The sequence below is a fragment of the Colobus angolensis genome, unplaced genomic scaffold, assembly GCF_000951035.1.
Source record: "Colobus angolensis palliatus isolate OR3802 unplaced genomic scaffold, Cang.pa_1.0 Scaffold86, whole genome shotgun sequence".
Classification (NCBI taxonomy): Eukaryota; Metazoa; Chordata; class Mammalia; order Primates; family Cercopithecidae; genus Colobus; species Colobus angolensis.
In genome coordinates this window covers 6146109-6156679 of record NW_012122487.1, presented here as the reverse complement: position 1 = coordinate 6156679, position 10571 = coordinate 6146109, and the positions used below count along the sequence as shown (strand labels likewise).

At 39.1% G+C, this 10571-nt stretch overlaps 1 protein-coding gene across 2 annotated transcripts in view; it reads right to left on the bottom strand.

Annotated features, from left to right (window-relative positions):
- BNC2 (basonuclin 2) overlaps nucleotides 1-10571 on the bottom strand; it is a 443555-nt gene that overhangs the window by 391233 nt on the left and 41751 nt on the right. The gene's annotated exons all lie outside the window — the stretch shown is intronic.

Below are 10571 nucleotides of genomic sequence, written 5' to 3'. Positions count from 1 at the left end.
GCCAGGATGGTCTCGATCTCCTGACCTCGTGATCCGCCCGTCTCGGCCTCCCAAAGTGCTGGGATTACAGGCTTGAGCCACCGCGCCGGGCCGGAATAAATGTTTCTTAAAGGCAGGTGTGGCCTGCCTACTTCGTTGGTATATCCTCATCACTTATAAAAGTGCCTACTTGGCTCAATAAATACAGGTAGCCCTCACTTTGCATGATAATGCAATACCACAAAAGTGATCATGCATGCTGAAATCATGTGAAATGATTTTAATAATCAACAGAAATATTATGATTATTCTATGACCTTTAATTTTTTTGTCGAAACAGTAAAAACTGTCTTACTATCACTTATAAATGTGTAGGAGAATGAAAAGCATATTTACTTAGTACTCTAAAACATCAGAAACTCTGAGAATTAAGTGTTTTATTTATAAAAAAAATGTGTCAATAGTAGTTTCAATGGGAATGCCTTATTCTCATTGCTAATTTACAATTCTAAACAAGCATCTTTTCCATGCCTTGGTAGATAGGTATACTTCTTTCTAAGTTCAGACTTGCTTCCAACATTTTATCCTTTGTGTTTTCACAGTTATACAGTATCTGTGAGAGTTCCTTTCATATGACTTTTTTTGCCAGCATCTTTCCTCTGTTACATCTTCATCCTTTTCATCACAACCACTTCATAACTGACTTTGATAAGTGAGTTATCCTTCACTAAGTGCTCCTAGCTACATATACAGAGCCTCTAGAACACTGGCTGGGTTGACATTCCCTTGGTCAGCTTTTTTTTTTTTTTTTTTAGAATCCTGTTTACAATTAGCTAAAATTTCACTCCAATTTTAACACTTCATTTCTTTGATGCACTTTGATCTTTGTTTGCCAATTCCCCTCTTTAATTATCCATTTTTTTTTTTTTTTTGAACGGAGCGGAGTCTCGCTCTGTCACCCAGGCTGGAGTGCTGTGGACGGATCTCAGCTCACTGCAAGCTCCGCCTCCTGGGTTCACGCCATTCTCCTGCCTCAGCCTCCCAAGTAGCTGGGACTACAGGTGCCCGCCACCTCGCCCGCCTAGTTTTTTGTAGTTTTTAGTAGAGACGGGGTTTCACCATGTTAGCCAGGATGGTCTCGATCTCCTGACCCCGTGATCCGCCCGTCTCGGCCTCCCAAAGTGCTGGGATTACAGGCTTGAGCCACCGCGCCCAGCCTAATTATCCATTTTTATGAAATGCTACATAGGTCTATCACTGGGAGACAAGGAGGCAACACGACTACACGCTTTGCTGTCTACTGATGAACAAAATAACAGGAAGTGCTAGTGTATGGGGCTTTATACAATATATAGTTAATATAACATGATACCTGAAATTTGGACTGTGTTGAGGGACTAGTATTATTTAGTTAACTATGGCAACTGAAAATTGTGTATATTAAAATCATGCAAAGTGAGAAATATCTGTATTTAGCAAATACAAGTAATTTTAGAATGAACTGGCTTGCCACTGGGCCAAATTTAAGAAACAGAGATTGATACCCTTCCCATTACACCTTCTGACTGATAACATCACAGAATCATAGCAACTTCCTAAAGACCCAATTCACAGTCAACTGTAACAGATGACAGGAGAAATCTAGATTATAATTTGAACACTGTTACTAGTAACAAAGTTACATACTGACACTGTGTTTCTATGACTTGCCCTATAAAATAAGTAATACTACTACCTCTTCACAGGGTGGTGTGAGGACCAAAAGAGAAAAAGATTAAAAAGTACTTTTAAAAATTCAACTAGAAGCCGGGCACAGCGGCTCACACCTGTAACCCCAACACTTTGGAAGGCCGAGGCAAGTGGATCACTTAAGCCCAGAAGTTAGAGACCAGCCTGGGCAACATGGCAAAACTCCATCTCTATCAAAATACAAAAATTAGCCAGGTGTGGTTGCTCGTGCCTGTGGTCCCAACTACTTGGGAGGCGAAGGCGAAGGGATCCCTTTAGCACAGGAGACAGAAGTTGCAAGGAGCCAAGATCGTGCCACTGTACTCCAGCCTGGGTGATACCGAATAAGACCTTGACCCTCCAAAAAAAAAAAAAAAAATTCAACTAGATAACATCAGACCAACTCTACACTCAGTATGTACCAGGAACTATTTTAAGAACATTTTACAAATTTTCACTTACAATCCTGACAACGTACATGATCAGTTGCATTACAATCCCCGTTTTGCAGAAGAATACCAAAGCATAAAGAAGGCAAATAACCTATCCAAGAACATGCAACCTGTAAGCAGTGAAGTCAGGATTTGAACTCAGAAAGTGTAACTCCGTAAGTGAAGTTCTTCAAAACTTCACTAACTTGTCTGCCTTCCTCAGAAAGAAGAAGGACACAGTCATTGAGAAGGGTATAATATTGACTCCTAGAAGCCAGGCAAACCTGATTCACTAGAATTCAAAGATCATAGCAAGTTAGTTCTGCTGGGACATATTCAGGTTTCCGGCAAAAGAACAAGGATGCACAATATGCAGAGATCTGAGAAGCTAGAAAGACCATTCCCAGTCTGCAGAAGGAGCCAACAGAATAGTTCAAATACATTCAATTCCTTTAATTCTGGTGAGTAGAAGTATAAATACCAGGGGGGAACAAACTAAGAAATAAAGTTTACTTTGCAAGAAGAGGGAAAGAATTTGTATTTATCATAAGTGTATAAAAAAGCTAGAGTGCTATAAAAACAAGGTATGTAAAGCCAACAAACTTCATTGACATTTTCAGTAACACTGACCCTGAAAGTTAATAACGTTGTTTGCTAAGGTCTGATTTCACAAGGAAGTCCATATGGAACAGGAACGTGAGAGCCTAATAAGGATGTATGATACAAAAGCAAAGGGATTAGTTAACTAAAATAAGTGGATTCCTCTCTAAATATAATCTACTCATAAGGATACATTTAGAACATTTGTATCTCATTAGGGGAATTAAGTGAGAAAAGATTCTTAATACCAAATAGTCCTAATTATAATTCATCTTAGGAAATAAAGTGAGTTTTCTTAACTAAAAGGGAAAATATACTGCAAGAAACAGCTTTAATATAATAACAGGATTGTCAACAAAGTCAGACACCAAAACAAACCCAATTGCCCAAAGGAATACTGTGAAAACTGAATAACTGCTCCAACAATACAATGTTTTTTGAGACTATTTCTCAACACTTTACACTCTTTTTTCTCTTATTATCAATCGTAACAATCCAAAGCCGAAATAAGTTACCTAAGCAAAGAATATCCAACTATAAACAGCAAAAACAAATTAAATTAATACAAACCATACAAACCAAACACGAATGTATTTACTCCATCACACCTTTCATCAAGGTTCTGCCAGTGGTAAAAATAACATGGTTAGGATATGACTTAACAAGCTGGTGAACATTTTCTTTGGGAAGGGTCAATTCTAATTTTCTTTTGTCCTCCCCCCCCCCCCAGGGTCTCACTACATCATTACCCAGGCTGGCCTCAAACTCCTGGGCTCAAGGGATCCTCCTGCTGCAGCCTCCCAAGTGGCTGGGATTACAGGTGGGTGCCACTATGCCTGGCCAATTCTAGCTTTTGATCCCATCAAAAAGGGGTACTTGCCTTTCACATCTTGAAACAGAAAATTATGTAAATGATATACAGTGGATTGTGTGACGTAGTTATAGGTTATAAAACAAGAAGTGAGAGGTAGCACCCAGTGATGGGTATCAGTGACATGGCTCTGCCTTTCTCACTGCAAGGTATTGTCCTTAGGCTGGCCAAGAAGGTCCATTGCCTCTGTAAGCATCTCAGCCACATTTCAAGCAATGATCTGTTTTTTATTCCAGATGGGAAACTCACTACTGTTCCCCTCAGCAGACTTCCTCTTACAAAGTATTGGTCAGAACTTAATCACATAACTGCTCATAAACCAATCACGGCCAAAGGGACTGCAATTATCATGACTTGAGTTTTTTTCATATTAATCTTGAGATATCTCCTGTCTGTTCATTAAGACCAAGGCTCTCCTGTTTCCAACCCCCACCCCCAGTCACCTGGGAAGAGAGAGGGGGGATAGACACCATTATTATCAGGGTTGGCATTAAAATTTACCTCAATTATTCTAAAAGATCCACATGACAACTGTAAAAGGGCTGTTTTTTCTAAAGATGCACTCCAGTCATTATCACCATCTAGACCTGGGTCCCTGTAACTTAAGAAAAACACTCCACCATTAGACAAACAAAGGCACCAGAATGCAATGAACTATAATACTTTACTGGTTAGGTGAGTAAGAGCCAGTAAATCAAAGGGGCTTTTAAAAAACACAATTCCTCAGCTAACACTATGAAGTAAAAGAAACCATATTAGTTCTCTTCAATTTTACACTTTCGGGTTTAGACCTCTCAGTCACTCCGTATTTGTTTTTCAAAAAATTAGTTGTCCTTTTTCATTCAGGCAATTTTCCCCTTCCTCAAAAAGAAGTGTCAGGGTCAAATTACAAGAGCTTATCTGACAAGGGGGAAAAAAACCCATGCAAGATATATTGCTATATTTGGGCCTTCAGTAATAAGCTTATGATAAAGGAAAATACAAATACTCTCTCCTCCTCCATGCCCAGGAACAGCCCAAGACTTGGAATCATTCTTCACAGGGTTCACTCACTATCCAGCCCAACTCTCAACCTCCATAGGCCTTTAGCAGATCCAAGAAAGATGCAATTCTCTAAAGCTCCCAGAATAATGAGACTAAAAAGAAGGCTGACTAGAGTAGGAACACTGCCTGCATCTTTTCTCACTTTTTTTTCAGGGAGTCCTTTAAAGCAGTGTAGGTGGAAAAGAATAAGCAAAAGAAGTAGGAAGGTGCAACAGAAGATAGTAAGGACTCTACCTCTGACTGGTCTTTCCATAGTTCAGAGATGCCCAATCTGCACGCCTCTACACACAACAGAACTGACACAAACAAATGATGACTGCTAACTGCTAATTCTGGCCTTTTTTCTTTTTAAACACACTCCAGAAGTCGTTGCAATACCGGAAACATTTGGGAGATTGAGCCATCTGATGACAATTACAGGAATCCTGGAAGGGAAAGAATGCTCAAGGAAGGCCAGACGGCCAGGCAATTATAAACCCTAGCTCAGCCCATGTCCTCTCCACACCCTCCACATCACTGCCAGCAAGAGGAGGATGGTGACACCATTAACCAACATTCCCAGGCTGATCCCAGGCTCACACACACTGCTCCAAAGAGGATATCATGATTTTGGTTTGCCTGGTTTTCTTATCCTTTGAAGTAAGACACTTCATGATTGTCATGAGTTTGGTTCCCAAGGGTGTGAGATTTATAGGAACCAAGACTTTTACAGTAAAGAGATGATTTAAAAGGCAAACCACTAAAAATGATAGTATGAAACTAAAACGTTTCCAAGTTGCTTTAATCCCTGAACTAATCCTTTCAGAATGCCAGAGAAAGAGGATGGGAGGTAAAGGTTATGGTGAGGAAGAGAAAAAGAGCTAACATTTTCTAAGCACCTCCAAAAGCAAGCCACTTTCAGGATAAAGAAACCTTGCAAAGGAGAGAGCATCCGAGACTAATGAGAACTAAGGCTCAGAGAGACAATTTATGCAGTCTCAAAGCTCTTAAATGAAGACAATGGAGTGAAGCCCCCAAACCCATCTCACTTCAAAGCCCACGCTCTTTCTACTACACTGTTGGTGAGACAGCAGGTACATAAAACAGAGACAGACCCAGTATGACACAAAATGGCATTAACCATTCACTATCTGACCGAGGCACAATTAACTTGGCTTCTCTATTCTTAAGTACTTTATATAGTTTTACATCCATTTCTTTTCAATTAATAAAGCATAAGTATAATCCCATATAATTAAGAACTCCACAATAGTCTGGTCCTTTAAATAACTGCACACTGACAGATTTCACAACTGATGTCTTCCAAATTAAAGCCCTGTGCTGACAGGACTAGGAAATTTACAACATTTGAAATAGTACACATTTAATGAAGAAGTCTCAGGAAGCAAGGAAGTATAGGAGACTGCTTAATAAGAAATCATGAGAGGCAGGAGAATGGCATGAACTCAGGAGGTGGAGCTTGCAGTGAGTCGAGATCACGTCACTGCACTCCAGCGTGGGCGACAAAGCGAAACTCCGTCTCAAAAAAAAAAAAAGAGAGAAAGAAAGAAATCATAATTCCATAGAATTCCTGCGGTTTCAAGAGAATATACTTGAGTAGAATCACATCTGACAAATCTTTATAAATAAGAAACATAATCTATAAACACACACACAAATGTACAAAATTCAAAATTAGGATTGCTAACTACCATGTAATTATCTTCAACTAATGCCTTTTGTGAGTCTCTATAGAAGTGTCAAACACTGTCAAATTTTCCTTAAATCGTCACAAGTTGAATACTTGCTTCAATTTGTTAGCAAAAGTGGGATTTCTATAATACCTGACTACCTTACAAAATATGGTGTTGGTAGTAATAAAGTGTAACAGGAATAATAAAAGTAAACACGATGATGATGACAATAATGGCAGCTTTCATGTACTACATCTTTCTCAGTGTCTGTCACTATTCCTAATGCTTACTATAGATTTTTTTACTTAACCTTCTCTATAAGGTAGCTATTATTATTATTCCCAAAAAGTAACAAGCAAGTTGAACTCAGAAAACTTGAATTCAAGTCCACACTTGGCTCTAATAAGCTGGAAATAGCTTCATCTTTGTAGATATCCAACTTCTCCACTATACAATGGAAAGGTTAAGGTTGGGGGCACTGTAGATTAAATGAGCTCCCCTGTACTATAGATTTGACATCCCTCCGAAAATACATATGTGCCCCTCCCAATCCAAAGCAAACACACATCACTAAACAATCACGCCAGTGAATCTCATTATGACTGCACCATCTTTCACAGCACAACACACTAGGAAGTTATTAACAATCAACATGAGATAGCTTTTAAAATGATACCTCGTTGGCCTCTTAAGGATGACACAGTATCACCTAGCTGGAGGCTAGGTATCCATCTAGTAAGAGTGTCACTTAAGTCCAAAAGCTACAGCTTGGCAACTTAAAATTGGAACACCAAGATGAGACTGAGTCTGTCAATATCTGGTCCAGCTGAAAAGTCTTAAAAAGAAACTGGGGTTTCTTGCCACCCTAGAAAGCCAGCTGACCTAAGCAGTCACATATCCCCACCAAAAGTTGCCTAGGGCAACAAATGATACAAACTCCAGTCTACCAGTGTGGGGTATGAAAATCCATGCCATGTCCCAGGAAAGGAAGCAGGGCTGTCCCACCAAGAGAAGAATGCCTTCAGAAGGAAAGTATGGGATATCCACAGGAAAGGAAGAGATCCAAATTCTGATTTTCATTTGGCTCTGATCCCATGTATTAAGTTAATGTTATAGCTCAGTGAAAGTAATTACCAGCTAGGCTCTGCAATCCATCAGTTCACCCTGGGCATTCCTGCTGATTCTTTCTTTGGTCTCTAGGACCCAAGAATCCCTTTTGTTGATCTGCATGTGTGAAGGAAAAGTTGGTTGTTACTAGTTTCTCTCTTTCTATTCTAAATTTCTGCCAACTAATTAGGAAGAGAAAATGAACTATTTTCAAGTTTTTTAATGGAAGCTATGGGGATTCGAGTAGGCACAGCCTCTCACAAAAATAAGATTAAAACCATATATCTTTGACGTCCCCCCTTCCAAGTAGAATGGACAAATGCAATTTGGCTCTAGGCTGTGAACTCAGGGACTTTATCCAAATCACCTCCATTCTAATTTAGGTAATTTGGAAAGATGAACTTAGTCAATAAATTAAATGTATATGGATTTACAAAAGATTTTCATATATCCCCACAACTATCATAAAAGAAAATATTATTAGTATCCCCATTTTGCAGACAAGTATGACAAAGTTCAGAGGTTAAAAGTACTAACCCTAAGATCAAAGTGACAAAGCAGTCTCGACTCCAAACACTAGATTTCTCAGTAATTTTTCCAAGTATGATAGTATCTTATGATTTAAAGGAATTCCTCTAACCGGAATTAACATTCAAAACTACATTAAGGATTTTACTCAGTGCCATTCACACAGTAGGCAGGTGAATTTTTCATTCTCCACTAAACTACATAGAAATTATAGAGGAAATTCTGAAATTATTCCCTATGCTCCCCACTACCCTGTAAGTCCATTTCCACTGCACAACTACACTGAATGGGCAACATAATAAACATATGCCCACAGAGGGTGGAAGGTAAACAATCACGCACAAGTACTGGCAACAATAGTGGGCCCTTTCTGCCACTTCAGTTGTAAACACAATTGCTGACTTTGGTCACCAGCAAACCCCATGGGAAGGTGGCCCACAGCTAAATACACCACTTCCTATCTATCCAAATGTCAGGGGGTTTTAAGAGTCATACAAACATCAACAAGCCTATAGTTTTTATAGCTCAGAACCAAGGTTCTGGGATCTGCAATTTGAATGGCCAGTGCTTGTCTCCTTAGGCATGTGAAAATCAGTTATAATGCACATTATTTTTCTTTTTTTTTTTTTTCTGATTCTACAAGTAATACACTCTATCTGTAGAAAATATAAAAAATGTAACAAAGTATAAAGAAGCAGAAATCAGTCATAACTCCAGAGGCAACAACTGATAATATTGGCCTATTTCCTTCCAGTCACTTTTTTTCCTGAAAAATATTATTTCCTCTTCTACAGAAAGCATTTACTTTCTTTTTTATTATTATTATTATTACTTTTTTGATATGGAGTCTCCCTCTGTCACGCAAACTGGAGTGCAGTGGCACCATCTCAGCTCACTGCAACCTCCGCCTCCCAGATTCAAGCCATTCTCCTGCCTCAGCCTCCCAAGTAGCTGGGATTACTGGCACCTCCCACAATACCTGGCTAATTTTTGTATTTTTAGTAGAGACAGGGTTTCGCCATGTTGGCCAGGCTGGTCTCGAATTCCTGACCTCAAGTGATCTGCCCACCTTGGCATCAGAAAGCATTTACTTTCTTCAGGCAATAACAAGAAGGCAAAACAGCTCCCCCTCCAAAAAAAAAAATTAATCCCATTGTATTTACAGAACCAACTCAAATTTCCCCAGTAAAATCTTGACGCTAACTACATCAAAAATGCATGAAAATCCTCTGGAAAAGCCCAGTAAGGTAATCACTCAAGTCCTTCTACTGCAACACCCACAAAACCAGAAGAACCAATAATCTATAATGAATATAAGCGGTAACCTTGTCAGAATTTGTTTCTTCAGAACATTTTTACCTTCCAAAACCCTATTTTTGCACTGAAACTATTAACCCTAATTATCTTATCAGTGAGAAAAGGAACTTTGGCTCACACAGAAAAGAAACTATGTAGAGGCTGGCGCGGTGGCTCATGCCTGTAATCTCAGTACTTTGAGAGGCAGAGGTGGGCAGATCACCTGAGGTCAGGAGTTCGAGACCACCCTGGCCAAAATTGGGGAACCCCATCTCTACTAAAAACACAAAAATTAGCTGGACATGGTAGCAGGCGCCTGCAGTCCCAGCTACTCGGGAGGCTGAGGTAGGAGAATCACTTGAGCTCAGGAGGCGGAGGTTGCAGTGAGCCGAGATTGTGCCATTACACTCCAGTCTGGGCGACACAGCAAAACTCCACCTCAAAAAAAAAGAAAAAGAAACTATGTAGAAAGGGGTGGCATGGGGTGGGAGGTGGATGGAAAAAAGGTCTTATTTCCTTCTCAAAATTACACTTCTAGAAGAAACAAAGGAAATATTATTGAAGTACCATATATATGTCTTTTTGCATAGTACATAACCAAGGAGCACAGCGTCTGTCCTCTCTAATTTGAAATGGATAGCTCAAAAGTAAGGCAAATCCTGTCTAACAAAGTTGAGGGGATATTCTTTTCATATCAAAAAAAATAGAGATTTAAACGCAACCAGTTACTTAACCAGTAAAAGCACTACTTTTGTAATGCTAAGAGGCACTGGAACTTTTTTTTCCCGGCAATTTCATTCATCATATATTTCTAAGGTACCTATTTAAGAGGAATTCAAAGAAAAAGTACTCTTGTACTACTTATCGCTAAGTAAACACAATTTTTAAATAATTTTCAGTGCAAGAGACCTGGAATTTTACTCCCTACAGCCTAGTGATTTTAAATGCCCTGTGACCCTCTTAGGCACTGCCAACATCAACATCTGGTACCTGGCACAAAGAAAATGGATTTTCAACAGTTTTTAAAAACCTCTTCTTTTTCATCATGTGCTTTAAATATGTTTCTAAGATAGTTGTCTTTCTCTCCTTTCTGGTGTACAAAAAAAGGGAAGCTATACTATCAGGCAACTACATGTTTTAGAAGCAAAAGGGAAAAATAATAACCAAAAATTAAGTTGTTGCTAATATTTTTTCATTCCTCCCGAAAGATTACACAAAATAGACATCTTCAACCTAACTAGATGAAAAAATAACCCACGATGATTGTAATTATTGCCCCACAAATATATACACTTCTTTTTTTTTTTTTTTTTT